The following is a 24,295-nucleotide window of genomic DNA, read 5'->3' as shown; positions in this document are numbered from 1 at the left end:
CAAGGTAACCTTAGAGTTGACTCATGTGATGGCACTTGCCCACTTACCTACCAGATTTCCTATGTGTCTTTGCTACCTCTGGGTTTAGATGTTATTTGTCTTGGTACCTTTGAGATAGATTGCTATTAGGTTTTCCTTGACCTAGATGTTGGTTATGACTTTTTGGATTGATATCCATATGGGACGTCATTGCTAGATGTACTTGTGCAGTTGTTCCTTTCATTATGATCTTGTGTTTCTATTGGATGGTTATATTCTATTGTATTGTACTTATTTATCTAGAGATCTTTTGAGATGATGTATTTATTCATGATGTATATTCTTGGAGCTTTTCATACCCTATAACTTGTACAATGAATAATTATGCATTCTGGTTATGCCATGTGGCATCTTACATAATTGTATATTATTTAATTGGATTTCTACTTGTGGTTATTCTATGATGTGGATTTGTTATGTATCATATTTAGTATTAATAAAACTAATGTGTCTGACTGAATGTCATGGAACCCTTAAGAGATGTAATTTTTTCATGGATTGTTTGTATGAATGTGAGTTATTGCTTGCACTATATTATCTCTTGTTATAATATTTCAAAAAAAAATTGTTTGGAAAACTTAGTGACATTTTAGGTTATTTTCTTTTGGGTTCCTTGGTGAGGCGTTACACCTGGTATCAAAACCTCTGAGTTTCTACATTGGGAGCTTTGGGTATATTGGAATGCCACCAGTTAAACTGAAATGAAATTTAAACATCTATATATATCTTTTACAACTTGAACACTTTAACATCAAACATAATACTTAAACCTAGAGAAAGGAAAAATTGGAATGGATCTTGAATTGTATTCAGAACATGTTTCTCATGTTTATGCTTTATAGTAGTATACACTTGTTGATATTATTGGCATTTTTTTGTTCTTCTTGGATATTGTTGTAGGATGGTAACTAGGACTAGATCAACAATGAGACATCGTAGCTTAGGCCAAGGCCATGGGTGAGGTAGGGATATCAGTGTGCATGAGTTTGGTCATGAGAGTCTTGTTTAGGAGGAGAATAGGGAAGAACACCATGGGGAACATCATGTTGATTAAGAGGAGGTTGATTTGAGACATATGTTGAGGACTATTATGGAGCGACTACCTCCTCCTTGGGTGATGATAGCGAGGAGTCACATCATGCTAGGAATGAGGAGGGGCAAAGTGAGAGGTCTAGGAGTCCTCAAGGAGATCTCCATGGTGATAGATAGAGGCTGGCTAAGGCCGCTCATATGAGGGACCTACAAAGATCCAAAATCAAACCTTCCACCAGAGTTGGTACAGGATATGTGGCAGAGCAATGATTGATTGCCTTAGACAGATGTTTTTCTACGGAGGACTTTGACTCCAATGTCAAAGCAAGGTATTACATCACACACCTAGAGCTCTTTGTGACTATATGGTGGAAAATTGAAGAAAAGAAACTAGGTGTGAATATGAACATTATTACATAGGAGTTATTCCTTGAGAATTTTTGTGATCGCTTCCTACTAGAGAAATGTCATCAACAAAGGCTAGATGAATTTCACAATCTGAGATAGTATACTATGACTATGGTAGAGTATGAGTGGAAGTTCTATGAGCTCATGCCTTATGTAAGGGTTAGTGATAGTTCCTCATTGATGGTGCATCATTTCATTTGGGGTCTGAATAACTATTTCATTGAGGGTGTTAAGGTATTCTAGCCTAAAATCCTTAAGGATACAGTACATCAGGTTGTGTTTGTGGAGTAAAATGTTACTTTAAGACATGGTCATTTTATGGGAGCACCTATAGCATCAGGGTTCAAAGGTAACTAGAGCATAGGTAGCAATAGGAAGCCTCCTTATCCAAAAGGCAACTAGGGTCAACAACAACAAGAACAACAATAGAAGGGTTCATATCCTCTAGCACAGAGTGGTGGCGAGGGTTTTGATTCTCAAAACTTTCATAACTCATAGCGCAATAGGAAAAATTAGAATACTCAACCTGCATAGAGTAATCACTCTTTTTCCAGTAGAGATAACCATCAATCTAGTACACCTCCAGTAGGGAGAGGTTTTGGTTGAGGCACAATGTGTTTCTCTTATTGACAGTTTGGGCATATTGCAACCAACTACTCACAATGTACATCTCACTATTCAGGACCTAGGCTAGCAACATCTGAGCCTACAGTTGGTGATGTAGGTAGATCACATAGAGTCTTTGCAGTAGTAGATGACCACTAGGCAGATCACTAAGGAACTATAGTTGGGACTATGAAAGAGATCAAAGGTACACCCCTTTCCATCTTGTTCAATTTAGGTGCTACATATTCTTTCATATCACCTTCCATAGTTGTTAAGGGTAAGCTTGAGGTGATTAAGAAAGGCTTAGGTTGGAAAGTGGAACTAGCTTTAAGAGCTAATATTCCCATAGATTCTTTACTATAATAGTGCAAATTGAACCTAGGAGGTTTTGTTACTTTAGTAGACCTTTGAGTTATTCCCCTTGGTTCTTATGATGTAGTGTTGGGCATGGACTAGCTTGGATCTTATATAGCTAGTATTGATTGAAAAAACAAGACCATTTAGTGTAAGGATGATCAGGGTAGGGACTCTAAGATTGTAGGCATCCAAAGATTTGTATCCTTTTGAATGATCTCTGCTATGTAGTTGAAGCAGAGAGTTTGTAAGGGTTGTTAGGTGTTTTCCATTACTATGAGTGACCTTGAGGAGGAAGATCCTACAGGGAAGACCCTAGATCACCCTATATTACATGAGTACATGGATGTCTTTCCCAACAAGATTCTGGGTATTCCACCTAAGAGGGACATTGATTTCAGCATTAACCTCATCCCAGGAGCAGAGCCCATATATAGAGCTCCTTAGCAGATGAGTACTTAGGAGTTGAATGAGTTGCACCTACAGCTTGAGGACCTTTTGGCCAAAGGCTGTATTAGACCGAGTGTTTCCCTATGGTGAGCACTAGTGCTCTTTGTGAAGAAGAAGGATGGATTGTCATGCTTGTGCATTGACTACAAACAATTGAACAAGGTAATGATTAAGAACATGTATCCTTTATCAAGGACTGATGATTTGTTTGACTAGATCAAAGGAGCCAACATGTTCTCTAAGATATATCGAAAGGTAGGACACCATCAACTTTGCATTCAGGATGCTGATATATATAAGACAAACTTCCACACTCGCTATGGACACTATGAGTTTATAGTGGTTCCATTTGGCTAGACAAATGCTCTATTTATTTTCATGTGCTTGATGAATGGAGTATTCCATTCTTACCTAGACCAATTTGTACTTGTATTCTTGGATGACATTTTGCTATATTCCAGATCCTAGGAAGAACATGAGGAACATCTACGATTAGTTCTTCAATGCCATCAAATTTATGCCAATTCGGTAAAGTGCAATTTCTTTTAGTCTGAGATGCAATATTTAGGGCATATCATTTTAAGATATGGTATCTTAGTGGACCCTGCAAAGATCTAGGTGATGTTAGATTAGCTTGCATCCACTACTATGTTTGTAATTTGTAGCTTTATGGGTTAGGCTAGTTATTACCATAGATTCATTCAAAACTTCTCCAAAGTTGCATATCCCATCACTTCCCTCTAGAGAAAGGGAAAGAAGTTGATTTGGATAGAGAAATGTGAGGAATCATTCCAAAAACTCAAGGAACTTTTGAGTAGTGTACCAATTTTAGTAGTACTTGATCTAGCAGGTGACTTTATGGTGTGTATGGATGCTTCCCTAGAAGGGATTGGAGTAGTCCTAATGCAGGATGGATGGGTGATTTCCTATGAGTCTCATAAGCTCAATGATCATGAGTTAAACTATACCACATATTAACTTGAGCTAGTTGTAGTTGTTCATGCTCTAGTGAGATGGAGACACTTCTTGTTGGGGCATCATTTTGAGCTTTATAGTGATCATTGTAGTTTACAATATATATTCATGTAGCCTAATTTGAACACTAGGTAGAGGCATTGGATGGAGTTTCTATGTGAGTATGACTTCAAGGTGAAGTATATTAAAGTTAAGGAGAATGTGGTAGCTGATGCTTTGAGTCATAAGAGACATAAGACACCAGCTTTGACTCTTAGTGTGGATTTGAGGATCTATATATTTTAGGCACTTCCTATAGATACTTGGTATTAGGAGGTAAGTATAGAGATATATTTAGGTAGACCATTGGAGGGAAGATTTTTAGGTTATGTCCTAGAGTTAGGTGACCTTTTGTGCTATATAGGGAGGATTTATGTACCACTATTGGATGAGCTTTGTATATTGATCCTATCAGAGGCCCATCATGCACCTTACTCAATACATCTAGGTGTCAAGAAGATTTGTGATGTTTATACTTTTGGATAGGAATGAAGCGTGATATCACTGATTTCATGGCTAGATGTCTTGAGTGCTAGAGGGTTAAGGCAGAACACTAGTATCCAATAGGGCTTGTACAACCCAATCTCATTCCTTCATGGAAGTGGGATATTATCTCTATAGATTTTATTATGATATTTCCTATGGCTACACATCGACATGATGATATCATGGTCACCATTGACCGGTTGACTAAGGTGGCACACTTTTCATTGATTAGGTTATCCTACACAACAACTTTAGTAGCAAATGTCTTCATGCATGATATCATGAGCTTGCATGGTATCCCCTAGAAGATCATTTTAGATAGGGATCCTATATTCACATCCACATTTTGGACATCCTTGCAGCATGATCTTGGAGCACAGTTGAACTTTAGCTCAGCTTATCATCCAAAGACATATGGTCAGACAGAGAGAGTGAATCAAGCTCTTGAGGATATGTTAATGAAGTATATTATGGACAGACATACTCTTTGGGATGATTATCTATACCTAGTAGAGTTTTCAAGGCTTTGTATGATCATCCTTGTCATACACCATTAAGTTGGGACAATTCAGAGGGTTGTATCCTATTGGGTCCTTAGATGCTTTAAGATATGGAGCAATAGGTAGTGTACATTAGTGAGTACGTGTCTACAACACATGATAGACAAAAGAAGTATGCCGATGTGCACAAGATGGATAAGAAGTTTTTAGTGGGTGAGAAAGTTTTCTTGAGAGTGCATCTGTGAAAGAGTCTAATCTATTAGGGAAAGGGTTCGAAGCTAGCACCTTATTTTGTGAAGTTGTTTGAGATTCTTGAGAGGATAGGTCCAATTGCCTATTGTCTTGCATTGCCACCCAACTTAGCTCATGTTCATAATGTTTTCCATGTTTCTATTCTTAGATAGTATATTCCTAATGTGATACATGTTCTTGATTGGAAGGTGTTATAGGTGGAGGACGAGCAACTAGCTATGGATCCAGTGTGCATTTTGCAGCAATGGGATTTGACCCTTAGGGGTTGAACCATAGAAAAAGGGTCCAATTGGACCCCACTTATGAGTCATCAACTACTTGGGAGGTCACATCTAGGTTGTGGAATTTATATCCCTACTTGTTTATAGGCTTCAAAGAATGAGCCTAAGTCTAGGGGGGTGGATGTAGTGCCTACCCCTAGTTAAATACTACTGAATTCTTTAAGGAAACTTTATGGTTATTTTTTATGATTAGCAACACTCGGTTACCAAATTTGATTGGATATTATTTCATACTCAGTTAATATATTTGATGAGCTACTTGATACTCGATTATTTCATGTGTTCATGATTATTCTTTCGATGATGATGATTGTATATAGTGATTTGAGTTATTTCATGATGATAGTTAGATGGATGATTATATTTAGTTTCCATGGATACTTACCTTATACTTGCATGTGTATGGTGTACATGTATGTTTTACTTTATGTTTGAAATTTTTGATGTGGTTGAGGGAAGGAGTCATAGTCACCTACTAGTCAAGATCTACATGATGCACCACTCCCTGTAATTTCTTGTCTATATATATATATATATGCTCAACTTTTATGCAGATTGTAAGTATCGAGCATTGAATTTCTTGAATTGCCATGATGAGCATGCCTTATCGCAGTATCTCAATGGTAAAGAGGGGAGATAGTCCTTGAGTCCAAATCCTAACCCTAAGCCAATTGTCCTAGAAAATAGGACAAGTAAATGAGTTATTTACCCTTCCAAATTCATCAAGTGGCATGAATTCAAGATCTTAGACCCTGGAGCTTATTTAGTACTTCATTTTTTAGATGAGTTTTCCTATTTCAGTTTGTGGGTCTGCTATGATTTTCAGTAATAATTAAATCAAATCAAGAGAATATTAAATGATTTCATATAAAGTTTTTTTTATAAAGAAGAATCAAATTTTAAATATATTTAATTAATTGAGAATTAATTAAATAGAATAATTAAATTTAAAAGATTTAATTAAAGTTCCAAATTTGGTGTAAATATATATATATATATATAAAATTTAATAATAATTAATTTAGGAGTTTTAGGCAAGAGCCTCTAACACAATGGTAATTGTGAGCCTCTTATCGAAGAGGTCTTGGGTTCGAATCTACTCCCGCTTAATAAATAATAATAATTAATCACAACACATAATAATGAATCTTGGCTTCGGCCTCTTACCAATAAAAAAAAATAATTTAGGAGTTTCATTTTAAAAATAAACTCTAAATATTATTACTTGTTAAATTAATGAATATACTACTAAAAAAATCTTGTGATTTATAAGAGAGAGAGAGAGAGAATAAATTTAATAAAGTTTGTTTTAATTAAAATGCAAAAAGTTTGCACATGAAATTAAAATAAATTAAAATAATAAAGAAAAAGGGTTTGTGTGATTGTAAACCGAAACCCTAAAGGGAGAAAGCTCTTTATTCAGAAATTAGAGCCCATTTATCCACACATAGGCTTGGAGGAGCAAATTTTGAGAAAGAGGGTTTTCCAGAAGATGGAAATTCTTGTGAGCTTTGAGCGTTCATGTAGTTAGCATCAGATTGAGGTAGGATCTTGTTGAGATTTGCACAATAGTTTCCATTTGAAATTTCTTTGTCTTCTCCGTGTTTGTTATGGACTTGTTTTCAAAAATAATTTTGGTTGAAACCCTTGTTAAAATTTATTGTTCATCATTTTTGAAAATGTCTATGAATGAAACCAAATTGGAAACACTTGTTTGAGGAATCTTGTCATTCATAATTAAATTGTTTTAGAAAAATTATGAATTTGGGATGGGGTTTGGAAAACAAAACCATATATAAATTATTATTTTTGACTGTTTAATTTTGGTTGCTATATCAGATCTATCATAAATATATCTAAATAAAAAAGTACATTTACCACATCAATTGAAAAATAGTTTGGTAACTGCAATTTTTTAATAATTTCATTTTTGATATGGGGGAGGGCTTGTTTTCTGTTTTTTGTTTGTTTTAGAAAAACAAAATATTAAAAAAAAATTATAAAAAAAGGGAATTAGGGTTGTCACCTCCCTATCCCCATGTTGCATTGCAGCTTGGCTGCAAAGGTAGCCAAGGTTGCTGATAGTAGTCATAGCTGCTACTTTAGACGAGGCTATCTAAGCAACCAAGGTTGCTATTCCAATGGCCTACGGGTCTTAAAAGAACATGAAAATTGTATTTTTAATAATTTTATTATTATTAAATAAAAATTTAATATAGTTTTTATATATACAATAATAATAATTATTAATATTAATAATTTAATTATTATATTATTTAATTTAATATTTATTATTATTAACAATTTAATATATATATTATTTTATTAATAGGCTAATAAATATTATAATTAATAATTAATAATTATTATTAAATTATGACAAAAATATTTAATTATATGAATTTGTTTATTAACATATTATTTATTTATTTATTTAAAAATAAATAAATAGATGAATTACAATCGTAACTAAGAATAATTTTTTTTAGTGTAGAATGTTATTCTAGAAATGGTTCAGTTCTTATGAAATATTTATATGCTGTTAGATAGGACACTTGAAGAAACAAAAACTTGAACCATGTTTGTAAATCAAACTTTTTTTTATTTCAAAACTAAATGAACTATGAATACGTGTAGTGTGATGTATGGTTTACTTTGAGTTGGGGTTGGGTTTGACTTAGTATGTTGACCAATTTTTGATGTTTACTAGGGGCCTGGGAGTTTTTGTTTTATGATGTTATATGAGATGTCATGATTATAAGTTTCAATTCTAAGTTCAATAGTTATATTGTGATTTTCTTGGTGAAATTGATGAGTTTTTGATCAATTATCTTATGGTGATTTCTAGTTGCTTGTTTAGAATTGATGTGGTCAATATGACCTTATGAGATTTCTGCTATGATTGAGTTTAGGGTAGGTTATCTTTATGTATGTTGGGAAGTGGCCTGCAATGGAGGCCGAAGCCCTAAAAAAGTTGACTTGGTAACCCATTGTAGGTTGTTTTAATAAGTGATAATATTTCATTAAATGAGTCTTAAAATGAATTAACAAGAGCCAGTGTTTTGCATTGCCCATGCCTCAAGTGCTAATACATGCTAGGATGGGAGTAGAGAGGATTCTTGGTTGCAACCTTGCCTTGTTAGCATGCTTTGTTTGTACAAAAGGATACCGATGCCACATAGATTCACTAGGGGGCTGAAGTCTAGAGAGACTACCAAGGTAATCTTAGAGTTGACTCATATGATGACACTTGTCCACTTACATAGTAGATTTCCTATGTGTCTTTGTTTCCTCTAGGTTTAGATGTTACTTGCGCCCTAATACCTTTGAGATAGATTGCTATTAGGTTTTCGTTGAACTAGATGTTGATAATAACTTTTGGGACTGATATCTAACTGAGACTTAATATTATCTCCTTAGGATGGTGGAAGTGGGCCATTTACATTCCATGAGGTCAAGTGATAGTTTTATACCATTGAGATCTGACAACAAGATGTCATTGCTGGATGTACTTGTGTAGTTGTTCCTTTCATTCTGATCTTGTGTTTCTATTGGATGGTTATACTCCATTGTACTATACTTTTTTATCTAGAGATCTTTTGTGATGATGTATTTATTCATGATATGTATTCTTCAAGATTTTCATACCCTGTGACTTGTACAATGGATGATTATGCATTCTGGTTATGCCATGTGGCATCTTATATGATTGTATATTATTTAATTGGATTTCTACTTGTGGTTATTCAATGATGTGAATTTGTTATATATCAAACTTAGTATTAATAAAACTTATGTCTGTGATTCAATGTCACGGAACCCTTAAGAGATGTAATTTGTTTATGGATTGTTTGTATGAATCTGAGTTATTTCTTCCATTATATTATCTCTTGTTTTTATAATCTCTAAAAAATAATTGTTTGGCAAACTTAGTGACACTTTAGGTTATTTTCTTTTGGGTTCCCTAGTAGCGTGTTACATCAAGATAGTAGCTATTTTAGTTTCAAATAATATCAAGGTTCCTATCACCTTTGAAAATAAGAACATAATTGATCAATGATAGATATTGTTTGGTTTATTTAATTATGGTTATATTTATCATCTCATTTGGGTGTTATAAAAAAATGTTAGGAAATAAACCTTTCAAACAATAGATTTTTGGCCACTATGTTGGGGAATAGATTTGAACTAAATATTTGTTTATCAATTGCATTGTAATTATTTCTATGATTTTATGGAATGCCCCCTCCTGGAGATGTTCCTCTAGTTGTTCATCCTAATATAACCTGGTTTTTTGGCAATCAAGAAGATATAATTGATTATCTAAGGGTATTTGCATGACAAAAACTAAGGCCTTATCATGAGTTCCATATAATATGTGAGGTTCTGGATAAAGAAGAAGAAATATAAGAAAAATTTGTTAAGGCTCCTAGAAATAATTACATCCCCTACGAAGTGATTGGCAACTCCAAAATTTTCTCTATGTAATATTAGATCCTAAAAGGTTCATTGGAGTAAAAGAATGAAATTTTTGGTGAAGCTTGAATTTGACTTTCTACAACTTGTTAATTTATTTATTTTTCCCCAAGAAGGAGGGTTGAATGAGCCAATAGACATTCATCTCCTCCCAAGATTAGTCAACCTCCTTTTGCTAGGCCAAACCTTGCTTTTCAAGTCCTTCTCTTGCATGGTGTCGTAATTCCCCTTCTAATTGTCTTCCCACTTCTAGCTCCTCCAATCATGGTTCAAGCTCACCATGTCCCATGGGGTAATGATATAGGACCACTATAATTTTCTATAGGTACTCTAATTCATGACTTACCCAAAGTGTTTGGATTAACTACACACAGAAATAAAAACTACATGCAAATATAACTAATATCAAAAAATAATAAATCCCATTGAACAAAACATAAGACACAAGAATTTAACACGGTTCACCCAATCCCTAGGCTATGTCCACCAAAAACAAGTCCACTATTATTATTTTCTAGTAATTACAATCTGCAATCCCTTACATCTCAATACCACCACAAGAAGCTATAATACATTATGAAATCCCTAACCCTAATCCATTTTATACAAGTTTTTTTCCACTTACAGAATTAGCGCTAGAAGAAGTCATCCAATTGAAAAAGAAAAGTTAACACCTTTATAATAGTGAATTCATTTTTGGCTTCAGGGGCACTGGACCCAAAAAACCCCATGATGACATTTCTCCTCAACCCCAGACTATACTGTGATAGAGAGTGCACTTGGAGTGCTTCCTTAGGACCTCGCAAGGGGCACTACCCCTAAATCACCATAGAAACAATTTGGGGGGGAATTGTTTTGAACAAACCTCTGAGTTTGATAAGGCTCCAGGTCACAAAAATATCCCACTTGGAGATTGATCAAACTCCACAACAATAACCTCTCACTTGGTGACTGATCATAGCACCGCTAAACCTAGAGCTCCCATTGGAATATCAAACCACCTAGGAATCTACTATTCTTTTATTCTATTTAGTCTAAAAGACCAACCAAAGTTGAAGAGGAGTTCAACTTATCCCTTGTTACTACCTTGGTTGACATATTTTCTAGATTATCATATGTATGTATCTTCTCTAGGTTTAACTATCCATCATCCAAACTAACTGAATGAAATGGTACCACAACTGAATGTGTTTTGTCTTTGAATGTAGAGAAAAATTCTTAGCAAGATGAATGGCACTCTGGCTATCCATAATAAATATTTATCCCTCTATGTGTGTCCCAATTCTTCCACAAAGGACTGAACCCATATCATCTCCTTGGTCTCCTTTGTAGTAGCAACATACATTGGCTCTGTATTGGATAATGCATTGACCTTCTGCAATCGAGAAATCAATTCACTATTATCCCACCAATAGTAAATACATAACCTGTAGTACTTCACCTAGTATCAATATCTCCTACCAAATATAAGTCAACATAACCTTGTAAATTAGTAGTAGAGCCCCCAAAATGTAAACACTTACTGGATGTTCCTTTCAAATACTTGAGAGTCTATTTGATTGCAATCCAATGCTCAGTTCTAGGATGACTCATATACCTGCTAACAACTCCCACTACATGTGAAATATTTGGCCTAGTACATACCATAGCATAAATTAAACTTCCTATAGTTGAAGCATAAGGTAACTTTGACATCTTAGCCTCCTCTTCTAGTGTCTTTGGACACATCTCCTTAGTCAATTTTAAATGACCAGGTAAAGGTGTGCTGAAAAATTTAGAATTATGATGTAAAGAATCTTAAAAAAATTAACCAATCAGTGGGATACATTTTGATCCCATAAAAATACATAAAATAAATTTCATTTTTAGATGTCTCATGAGGCAAAACAAAACTCTTTCCAACACTAGTTTACAATTCTTAACCATTTACATGGTCTGACTTATATACCTGAGTACATTATTCATAACTTTCAATCCTAACATTTTCTTGAAAAACCCTTTGGATTATTTGTTCCAAATTATCCCTTTTAAAAAAATTCCAAAACTAAAACCAATCTAATAAAAAAATTACAAATTATGTGCTCTAAACCAAGATCCATATTTTCTGTCATAAATCAGGAGAAAAACTAGTAACCTTGCCTAGGGCATTAAATAAATTTCTCAAAATTAATCCAAATAGCACCAAAAAAATTTCCACTCAATCTTATATGAGTATAGTTTCTGAATCTATAAGCCATTAATTCTTACAATGTATCAATCATTCTACAAGCACCAATTGTGTTCTATAGATATAATGGAGATCCATAAAAACCAACCTTCAATAAAATGAACATAACTTGCACAAATATAAATGAAAAAAAATCAAACCAATTTTAAATTAATATAAGTAGAATTCTCGATTCATTCAAATGTAGCTTTACAAAATGTTTCAATTTGACTATATTCGGGTATCTTCAAATCTGCAATTTACAACCTTTGCCAAAATTTACATAACTTCTTCATTGCTACATGAAATAAATCCAAAACAAAGACAAAATAAAGGTTATTCACTAATATATACACATATATAAATTTTACATGGTTTCCAAGCTATACATGGTTGTACAAGACTTGGAACTGACACTAAAACTGAAAAACCAATCAAAATAACAACTTGTAATTTTACCAAATTTGTTTCAAAATGTTTCTCTTCCTTTCATTATGATTTTTTTTGACCATACATCCATTTTTATATTTTTTTTGGTTGTTTATAACTTCCAAACCACCTTTCAAACATCTCCTTACATTCTTTTCATCATTATGCAACTTTGACAACATTTATGCACTTTATGCATTTTCATATTACAACTTTTGTATAAACCCAACATAAACCAAAATTATGACTGAAATTAGTTTAGATCTTTCAAATTAAGTTTTTTAACCTCCATTTTTATTTTACTTTAGGTGACTTTTCACCATACTACCAACCTTGAAAAGTTTCCAAGTCCCTTGGAAACATGGAATCAATAACCTACAAGAAAAAAGATTAGACCAAATATCCTTGTCTTTTCCTTTATTTTCCTTTGTCTCATTATGCCTTTATCATCATCATATTTTCCTTTAAGGACACAAGAATTTTCTCAAAATCATCTTCTCAAATACTACTATCAGTGGAGCATTAATGGCTATGAATTCCATGGTGCCTTATCAATCAAAGGTCCACCTTTACCATGCTACTTCAAACTCACCAAAACCAACTCTCCATGTGCCTCACCTAGGAGTCCTCTTTTCCTCTCTCCCTAGTATCTTGGCATCCACTGGACCTTTCCATGGCCCTTGATAGAAATTTGATATTTATCAACACAAAAATACAATGCCCTCCTTTTGTAGCAAGATGGATGAGCACCTACAACCAAAAACTCATCGACAAATCAAAACCAAATCTTCAAGGTCTTGTTGTGGATTTCCTCCTTTGGCGCTCTACCCACACACACACGATCTTCAAGCTCTAATGCCAATTTGATGTAGATAATCTTAAAAAAATTAACCAATCAGTGGGATACATTCTGATCCCTCAAAATACATGAAATAAATTTCATTCTTAGATGTCTCATGAGGCAAAACAAAGCTCTTTCCAGCACTAGTTTACAATACTTCACCATTCACATGGTCTGACTTCTATACTCGAGTACATTACTCATAACTTTCAATCATAATAGTTTCTTGAAAAAAACTTTGGATAATTTGTTCCAAATTTTACCTTTTAAAACATATCCAAAGATAAGACCAATCCAATAAACAAATTACAAATTTTGTGCTCTGAACCAAGACCCATATTTTCTATCATAAATTAGGAGGAAAACTAGTAACCATGCCTAGGGCATCAAATAAATTTTTCAAAATTAATCTAAATAACACCAAAAAAATTTCCACTCAACCTTATATGAGTCTAGTTTCTAAATCTATAAGCCATTAATTCTTACAATGCGTAAATCATTCTACAAGCACAAATTGTGTCTTGTAACTCCACTGCAGATCCATAAAAACTAGTCTTCATTAAAATGAACATAACTTACATAGATCTGAATGAGAATGACTATTTAAAAAAAAAAAAAAAATCCTAGTTCACATATATTTCCAATTAATATAAGTAGAGTTCTTGGTTCATTCAAATGTGGCTTTACCAAATGTTTCAATTTGACTGTTTTCGGGCATCCTAAAATCTATAATTTACAACCTTTGCCAAAACTTGCATAACTTCTTTGTTTCTACATGAAATAAATCCAAAAAAAATCCAAAAGAAAGGTTATTAACTACTATATCCACATAAACAAATTTCATATGGTTTCTAGGCTATACATGGCCATACAAGACCTGGAATTAACACTAAAACTGAAAAACCAATTAAAAAGCAACTCAGAATTTTACCAAATTTGTTTCAAAATGCATCTCTTCCTTTCATTATGATTTGGTTTGACCATACATCCATTTTTATAGTTTTTTGGTTGTTATAACTTCCAAACCCGTTTTAAACATCTCCTTACATTCTTTTAATCATTATGCAACTTTGACAACATTTATGCACTTTATGCATTTTCACATTACAACTTTTGTATAAACCCAACATAAACCAAAATTATGACTGAAATTAATTTAGATCTCTCACATTAAGATTTTTAACCTCCATTTTTTTTTTACTTTAGGTGCCTCTCTACCACATTCTCCAAAGAGAAATGGTGCAACACCTTCTCAATATAATTGGACTGAGAGAATGTCAATTTTATTTGCTTCTTATCTCTACAATTTTTTATACCAAGGATTTGTTTCGCTGCCCCCAAATCCTTCATTTCAAATGGATGTGCTAACTGTTCTTTTAAGCTCTTAATGTTATCCATGTTAGACCCAACTATAAGCATATGATAACCATATAAACATAAAATAATATAGCTATTGTCATCTAACCTCTTAATATAAACACAATAGTTAGAATGACACTGAGTATAACCATGCTCATTCATAAAATTGTCAAATTTAAAATACCATAACTGATGTGCTTGTTTTAAGCCATATAAACTTTTCTTCAATCTACACATTAATTTATCTTGACCTTTTAGCTTAAATTGCTCTTTCTATACCATATATATTTCTTTATCCAAATTACCATAAATAAAAGTTGTTTTAACATCAAGCTACTCCAAATATGAATCTCCAATAGCTACATTACTTAAAATAACACAAATAGAAGTCATTTTAACAACAAGAGAAAATATCTCATCAAAATCAATGCCCACTTTCTATGAAAATCCTTTTACCACTAACTTGGCCTTAAATATTTTCTTACCTTCATCATCTTCTTTTAACTTGTAAACCTATTTATTCTATAAAGCCATTTTACTCGTAGGCAACTTGCATAAGTCCCATGTCTAAGTTTCCAGCAAGGAGTCCATTTCTTCTATCATTGTAGACTCCCTTTGAATCTTTATATCCACTTGCATAGCTTCATCATAACATTCATGTTCACCAACATCTATTAATAAAACAAAATACAAAGAGGGAGAAAATCTTTCTAGAGATCTACTTAGCGTTGTTGGCCATCTAACATACATTGCATGGTGTTGGGTATTTGTTATTGCGGAGCATGAGGAACTACTAGAACATCATCTTTTGGAGTATCATCCAACACTGCATAATTATTTTCTTTCTCCTAATGTTGCTGCAACAGACATTGGTACAATACTTTCTCATTGAATATGACATATGTACTTCTTAAAATTTTACAATTTTCAAAATCTCAAAGCCTATAACCAAATTCACCAATGCAATATCCAAAAAATACACATTTCTTTGAATTAGCTTCCATCTTGGTTCAATTTTTAGAATCTATATGCGCAAATTCTTCACAACAACACAAGTACAAAAATGACAATATGTGACTAAAAAACTATTAAAAATTGTATATACGTGACTGAGCTTAGTCAAGTGACTAATAGTAGTTAATATCTAGTCATTTATAACACTACTAAATTTACTAAAAATAATTTTAGTCACTTATTTGGTCTCTAATTTTGATAATTAATTTAGTCACATACTTAATGGTATATTTAGTAGTATCTTTAATCACATTTTTAGTCATATATTTGATAGTTGATTTAATCACATATTTAGCAGTATATTTATTAGCATATTTAATAGTATGTTTGGTCACATATTTAGTAGCATATTTAATAGTATGTTTGGTCACATATTTAGTAGCATATTTAATAGTATGTTTGGTCACATATTTAATCATATATTTAGTAGGATATTTAGTCACATATTTGGTGTTGTATTTAGTCATAATAGGGCATGATGGAATCAAACCACCATCCTCCTGCTTGTAAAGAAGGTTCTCTTCCATTGAGCTAGCACCCTTTCAAGAATACATAATTAATTATAAATTTATTTATTTTCATTAAAACTATATTTAGTCACATATTTGGTGTTGTATTTAGTCATAATAGAGCACGATGGAATCAAACCACCATCCTCCTGCTTGTAAAGAAGGTTCTCTTCCATTGAGCTAGCACCCTTTCAAGAATACATAATCAATTATAAATTTATTTATTTTCATTAATAATATTATTGATTTTTATTCATATAATATCAAACTCTTTTTATTTTCCTTGAATTGTGTCACTATTATCTTTAAAGTGAACATGACATAGAAAATCTCTAGATGATGAGACTGTTTAGGCATCCCAAAATTGTACAACTATTTTAAGTCATTGAAAGAAATACCAAAATCAATTTTTTAATAGAATGTGTTAGTAAATAACTCTTCAAAAAGTTGTCAAATGTAAGCTAAAAAAGGATGTGGCAATGAAGTACTTCCAACAACTTATCAATGTAATGGTCTTCTTTCATAGCAATGCAGTCTATTACAGAGGTTTGGAACTATAAACTTTGATTTTAGATGATAGCAACAATCTAAAAAATTTAGACTTTAGATTAAGTGTAGTGACTTAATAGCTCAAGAAATATGGTCTATTGCATACAAGTTTTGGTACGCCTACATATGTTGCACCTTAGATGATTACAAGAAAAGGCTATGATGGTGCCAAGGAAGAAGTTGTTGGATACAATTGTTCAATTGTGTGTTGTCTTTGATGTCACACAAATGTCATATCAGTCATCAGACAGAGTCTACCAAACTCAAATGGTCAGCAAGGTAAAGGACAGAGTCTATTGAGCCCAAAAGGTTAGTAAAGAAAATTTGCAGTGTCTACCAAGTAGACAGTTGTTACTGAGCTTTCAAGGTTAATCAAAGAAATTTAGTTATTACCAAGCTCACTTGGTCATCGAAGGAAATGTGGAAAAAATAGTTCCTACTGAGCTCACTCGGTCATGAAAGGAAGTGTGGAAGAAGCAGTTCTTACTGAGCTCTCATGAAGGAATTTAGTTCTTACCGAGTAAACTCAGTAGACAAAGGATTTTGCAAATATTGCAATGTTAACCAAGTCAAGAAGGTTAACTCAAGACATTTCTGGAAGTAGTATTTACTGAGCTGGGTTGGCCAATAAAGGAGTTTATTATTTTATGAAATAATGTTTATTTGTTTAAAGCAATATTTGTAGCTAACTGATGTATGGTTTATTGGTAAATGTAACATGTAAATGGGCTGACTTGACAATCTAAATGGTATAATTAAGAGGTCAAGTTGTGAATTATAAGTGTGAGTGAGATGGAAATGTGGAATTAATGTGATATGAGGACTGATCATTGTGGAAGTGAATTTGAAGGATGATCGAAGATCATTGAGGAGCAACAAAGCCATATTTGATCAAGGAGGATCTAACGATGTAGAACAAAGACCTATAATCAGAAAATTCAATTGCATCTTGTTTAGGTCAATTCATTGTTGCTTTCTAACAATTGTAGCAATGATTTCAAATCTCTTAATAGAGTTGGTTTAATAGCCATTTTTCAAATCCTCTAACAAGGTGATAGTTCAATTGAATTATTCTAAAGACCTCTAGCAAGGCCACTCTTAACCAGGTGATCAAAATCCTCTAACAGGGTCACACCTAACAATGTGTATTGTAACCTTTAACAAGGTTGGCTCCTAATAGGGCTCACTTCAAAAGAGTGAAAAATTAGTAACTAGTTACTTGGTGGTTTTTCCCATATTGGGTTTCCATGTTAAAATATGGTGTCTCTTGTGTTCATTTTGTTTTTAGTTACATGCATGAATGATTGAAGATAAGTAATAGTTTAATTTACTAAGTTACAACATTTTGTTTACCGAGTATCAATAGTAACTAAATCTTTAAGACATCTAAGGGATCTGTGGATTAATTTTTCTAAGTAACTGATTCACCCCCCCTCTCAGTTACTCTATCTTTAATCCCAACAATTGGTATCTGAGCTTTTGGTGCTTACAGGAAAAGATTTTAAGGATCTAAGCCAAAGATCAGGATGTCTTACAAAAGGGAAATTCCAAGACTTAACAAGGATAACTTCTCAGCATGGCAAGGATTGATGAGGCTTCATCTAGCTTCTATTGGTGATATAGGGCTGAAGTACCTTGATGAAAAATATGAAGAACCTTCTAGTACATTATTTGTCAATGATATTTCTGAAAAGAAGACTCACAATAACATGATGATAGATATAGCATCTGCTCTAAGTTATGAAGAATTTGATGATATCAAAGATTGCAAAACTGCCTTTGAAATGTGGAACAAGCTGAAAGAGATCTATGGAGGAGATGATAATGTGAGAAGACCCAATGCAAAAAGTTTGAGAGGTCAATTTGATCAAATAAGGATGAGAGAAGATGAAAACATTGCAAAATATGTTGAAAGAGTCAAAGCATGTGTTAGTGCTATCAAAGCGTCTGGAGGAGATATCAAGGAGGAGATAGTTATAAGTACAGTTCTGAGAACTCTACTTCCTATCTATGCAATCAGAATCTCTGCAATTCAAGAAAGAAGATGTGAAGCAAATCATAAGATAAATTTAGAAGCCATAGTTGGAAGATTGAATGCATTTGAGCTAGACAACTATGATAATTATGTTCTAGCTGCAAATAACTTTGAATTAGCATTTGAAGCCAAGCTTTCACTCAAAGAAAAAGGGAAGAAGATAAAGGATCCATAGTCAAAAAGTGATGAAGAATCAAAAAAAAGTTCAAATAGTGATCTTGAGGTGGTTGAAGCTCTACTAGCAAGGAAATATTCAAGAGGCAAAGGTAAATACAAAGGTAAGGTTCCTCTAATCTATTTTTCTTGTGAAGAAATTGGACATATTACTGCTAGGTGCCCAAATAAGTAGAACAAGGATGAGAAGAAAGGTCTCAAGTACAATGGCAAGAAAGACTTCAAATCATTCAAGGATAAAGGTAAGAAAAAATGTTTCATGGCTAACGATTCTAATGATTCTAATGATGAAGAAGAAGATGAAATTGTCTACATTGCTGTAAAAGATGAGTTTGATAATGATGAAGAAATGGCACTCATTTCTCATATGAGCAGAAATGATACATGGATCATAGATAGTGGTTGTTCTCATCACATGACTGGTGATAAAACTAAGTTTTAACACTTTGAAGACTATGATGGTGGTAGTGTAAGATTTGGTAACAATGAACCTTGTTGTATAAAAGGAGAAGGAAGAATCTCTCTGACCAAGGAACTTGTATGTGATAATGCATATCGGGTAGAAGGACTAAAGCACAATCTGTTGAGTGTGGCACAACTACTCAATAATGGATTTCAATTAGAATTCATGCAAGGAAAAGAAAGACTGTGAATGACAAAGGCAAGCTAATTGAATCAGGCACTCAACAAGAGGTAACTCATTCTATCTTGAACTTAGTGAATGTTCATGTTTTATTGCTCAAATTGAAGAAAGTTGGTTATGGCATAGGAGGTTATGCCATGTAAACTTTGAAAACTTGATAAAAATAAGTAAATTCAGGAAAGTAAGAGACATTCCTAACATAAAGAAACCTGAGGTTGGTCTATGCAAGAATTGTCAAATTGGTAAAATGGGAAAGACTAGTTTTAAAAGCAAGAACTATTAGACTGAAGAAGTTCTAGAAATTGTGCATACTGATTTGTGTGGACCTATTGGCATTGAAAGCTATATTGGTGAGAAATTTTTCATTCTTTTTGTTGATTATTATTCAAGAATGATGACTCTCATGTACCTAAGAGAGAAATTAGAAGCATTTGAAAAGTTCAAGTGGTATTTGGCTACAGTAGAAAAGGAAACAGGAAAAAAGATTGAAATGCTTAAGGTCTAACACAGGTGGAGAATTCATTTCACATGATTTCAATAACTTTTACATTGAAAGAGGAATCAAAAGACAAGTTTCAACACTTGGAACTCCTGAACAAAATGGAATAGCAGAAAGAAGGAACAGATCTATTATGGACTATGCAAGAACCTTAATGATTGAGAAAAACATTTCTATCAAATACTGGAAGGAAGCTATCAACACCTTAGTTCATACCTTGAATCGAGTACAACTGAAAAAGGATTCATTCAAAACACCCTATGAGTTATGGTATGGCTACAAACCCAATGTAAGTTATCTAAAAGTATTTGGAAGCAAATGTTACATTTTGAAAGAATCTAGAAAAGGTAAATTTGATGTAAAAGGTGATGAAGGAATATTTTTGGGATACTCTTGCAAAAGTAAAGCATATAGATGTTTGAACTTATCTACTCACAAAGTCATAGAAAGTGCATATGTGAAAGTTGATGAGTTTGCAGAGAGAACAAAAGAAGAAAGAAAAAGGGAACCTAAAGACTACATGAGATTTGTCTACATTGAACCTGATACAATACCAAATACATCTATCAATCAGGAATCTTCAACTCCTGAGTCTTCATTAACCAAGTCATAGGAAGTTCAAACCGAGCTAATACCTACCGAGCTACGAGAACCCAATTTGTAAACAGAAGCTACTGAGTCAACATCTACCAAGCCTGAGCAACCAAAATTACAACCAGAAGTTGAGACACATAAGGATAACAATGCAAATCATTCAAAAGGCAAGGAAACCATGTTAGCCAAGTATGTCAGGAAACATCATGCACCAGATCAGATCATTGGAGATAAATCAAAAGGGACAATGACAAGAAGTAAGTTGAAAAGCACTTGTTTAATTTCTGTTTTTGAACCTAGAAATGTCAAAGATGCACTAGACAATGAAAGTTGGATTGAAGCTATGAATGAAGAGATAGAACAGATAGAGAAAAATAAAACATGGACTCTTTTACCTAGACCAAAAGACAAGAATGTGATTGGAACTAAGTGGGTATTCAAAAACAAGTTAAATGAAGATGATAAGGTATCAAGGAACAAAGCTAGGTTGGTATGCAAAGGATACTCTCAAGAAGAAGGTGTAGACTATGGAGAGACTTTTGCTCCTATTGCAAGATTGGAAGGTGTTAGAACCCTACTTGCATATGCTGCATACAAAGGATTCAAAGTTTATCAGATGGATGTCAAATCAACATTTCTCAATGGCATATTGGATGAAGAAGTCTACATTGAAAAACTTGAAGGTTTTGTTGATCCAGATAAAAAGGACATGGTTTGCAAATTGCATAAAGCATTGTATGGTCTAAAGCAAGCACCCAGAGAATGGTATGAAAGATTGCATAGCTATCTTATTCAGATTGGTTTTCAAAGAACTAATGACAACAATAGTCTGTACATAAAGGAAGGAATAGATAATAAGATTGTTTTGGAAAAAATATTTGTAGATGATACTCTGTTCATAGGAAATGATGATCTTTGCAAAGAATTTTCAGAACAAATGAAGAAGGAATTTGAAATGTAAATGTTTGGAGAAATCAAATTCTTTGGTGGTCTTCAAATTCAACAGAGTAAGAATGACATCTACATCACTCAATCTAAATACATCAAGGAGATACTAAAAAAGTTTGGTATGGAAGACTGCAAACCAGTTGGGACTCCTATGTGTACTAGATTGAAACTTACCAAGGATGATGAATCAAGAGAAGTGGATCAGACATTATATAGATCTATGATTGGAAAGTTGCAATATGTAGTACACACAAGGCCAGACATTTCCCTTGTAGTAGGAATTGTGGTAAGATTCTCAGCAAAACTAAAAGAAAATCACATGATGGCAATCAAAAGGATCATGAGATACTTAAAAGGAATTGAAGATTATGGATTATGGTATAAACTTGGAGAAAATTTGGATTTAAAGGTGTTCATTGATGCAGATTGGGTAGGGAATGTTGATGACAGGAAAAGCACAAGTGGAGGAGCTTTCTTTTTTAGAAAAAGGTTGGTTTCTTAGACAAGTAAAAAGTAGAATTGTACATCTCAATCCACAATAGAGGCTGAATATTTTGCAGCAGCAGTAAACTGCTCAAACATTGTGTGGTTCAAACAATTATTGGAAGGTATGAAGCAAGAAATTAAAGAACATGTTGTTATGTTTTGTGATAACACAAGTGCAATTAATATCTCCAAGAATCGAGTGATGCATTCAAAAACCAAACATATTGCCATAAAGTATCATTTTGTTAGAGAATTGGTACAAGAAAAGGAAATCAGATTGGAATATGTTCATACAAAGGAACAAATTGCTGACATATTCACAAAGCCTTTACCTAAGGATGCATTCTTGTATCTAAGAGGTAAGTTAGGGGTCATTTCCCTATCTGAAGCTCTCTAAAATATAGTTTTAGTGATGCATCAACAGGAACAAAACTTAAGATCTATCAGTTGATGTAGCAAACTAATGAAGAAATTGCATATGAATTAGTACATCAGGTACAATGCTATTCAGCTATTTTGAGTTGTCTTGGCATGTGCCATCAAAGAGGGAGAGTATATTGTCATATATTTCTGGAATTTGCAAAATAATAAGAGTTTATGTAAGAGGGAGAGATTATTATGAAAGAGGGAGCTTGTTGTATTTGAAGAAGAAAGTGAAGTATTCTATTAGTAAAAGACTTGTTTTCAAATTTCATTCTACTATGACATGTTGTGTTGCCATCAATGCCAAAGAGGGAGATTTTTGGATACAATTTTTCAATTGTGTATTGTCTTTGATGTCACACAAATGTCATATCAGTCATTAGACACAGTCTACCGAGCTTAGATGGTTAGCAAGGCAAAGGATAGAGTCTACCGAGCCCAGAAGGTTAGTAAAGAAAATTTGCAGTGTCTACTGAGTAGATAGTTGTTACCGAGATTTCAAGGTTAATCAAAGAAATTCAGTTGTTACTGAGCTCACTCGATCATCAAAGGAAATGTGTCAGAAGTAGTTCTTATCAAGCTCACTCGATCATCAAAGGAAATGTGGTGGAAGCAGTTCTTACCGAGCTCTCATGAAGGAATTCAATTCTTATAGAGTAAACTTGGTAGACAAAGGATTTTGCAAATATTGTAATGTTAACCAAGTCAAGAAGGTTAACTCAAGAAATTTTTGGAAGCAGTATTTACCAACCTGGGTTGGCCAGTAAAGGATTTCATTGTTTAATGAAATAACATTTATTTGTTTAAAGCAATATTTGTAGCCGACTGATGTATGGTTTATTGGTAAATGTAACATGTAAATGGACTAACTTGACAATCTAAATGGTATAATTAAGAGGTCAAGTTGAGAATTCTAAGTGTGAGTGAGATGGAAGTGTGGAATTAATGTGATATGAGGACTAATCATTGTGGAAGCAAATCTGAAGGATGATCAGAGATCATTGAGGAGCAGCAAAACCATATTTGATCAAGGAGGATCTAATGATGTAGAATAGAGACCTGTAATCAACAAATTTAGTTCCATCTTGTTCAGGTCAATTCATTGTTGCTTTCTAAAAATTGTAGTAGTAATTTCAAATCTCTTAATAGAGTTGGTTTAACAGCCATTTTGTAAATCCTCTAACAAGGTGACAGTTCAGTTGAATTGTTCTAAAGACCTCTAGCAAGGCCACTCCTAACATGGTGATCAAAATCCTCTAATAGGGTCACACCTAATAGTGTGTATTGTAACCTTTAACAGGGTTGGCTCCTAACAGGCCTCACTTTAGAAGAGTGAAAAATTGGTAACTAGTTACTTGGTGGTTTTCCCCATATTGGGTTTCCATGTTAAAATCTGGTGTCTCTTGTGTTCATTTTGTTTTCAGTTACATGCATGAATGCTTGAAGATAAGTAACAGTTTAATTTATTGAGTTACAACATTTTATTTACTGAGTATCAATAGTAACTAAATCTTTAAGACATCTAAGAGATATGTGGATTAATTTTTGTAAGTAACTGATTGACCCCCCCTCTCAGTTACTCTATCTTTAATCCCAATAGATGTATGGTCATACGGGGCTATTTTTTTTTTTTTGATGGCTAGTTATCTACCTTTTCATGATCTCAATTTGATGGTGAAGTAAAACAA

This window comes from Cupressus sempervirens, chromosome 11 (assembly GCF_028749045.1).
Source record: "Cupressus sempervirens isolate cs-2001-9-10 chromosome 11, ASM2874904v1, whole genome shotgun sequence".
Lineage (NCBI taxonomy): Eukaryota > Viridiplantae > Streptophyta > Pinopsida > Cupressales > Cupressaceae > Cupressus > Cupressus sempervirens.
Note: the sequence above shows the minus strand (reverse complement) of the source record.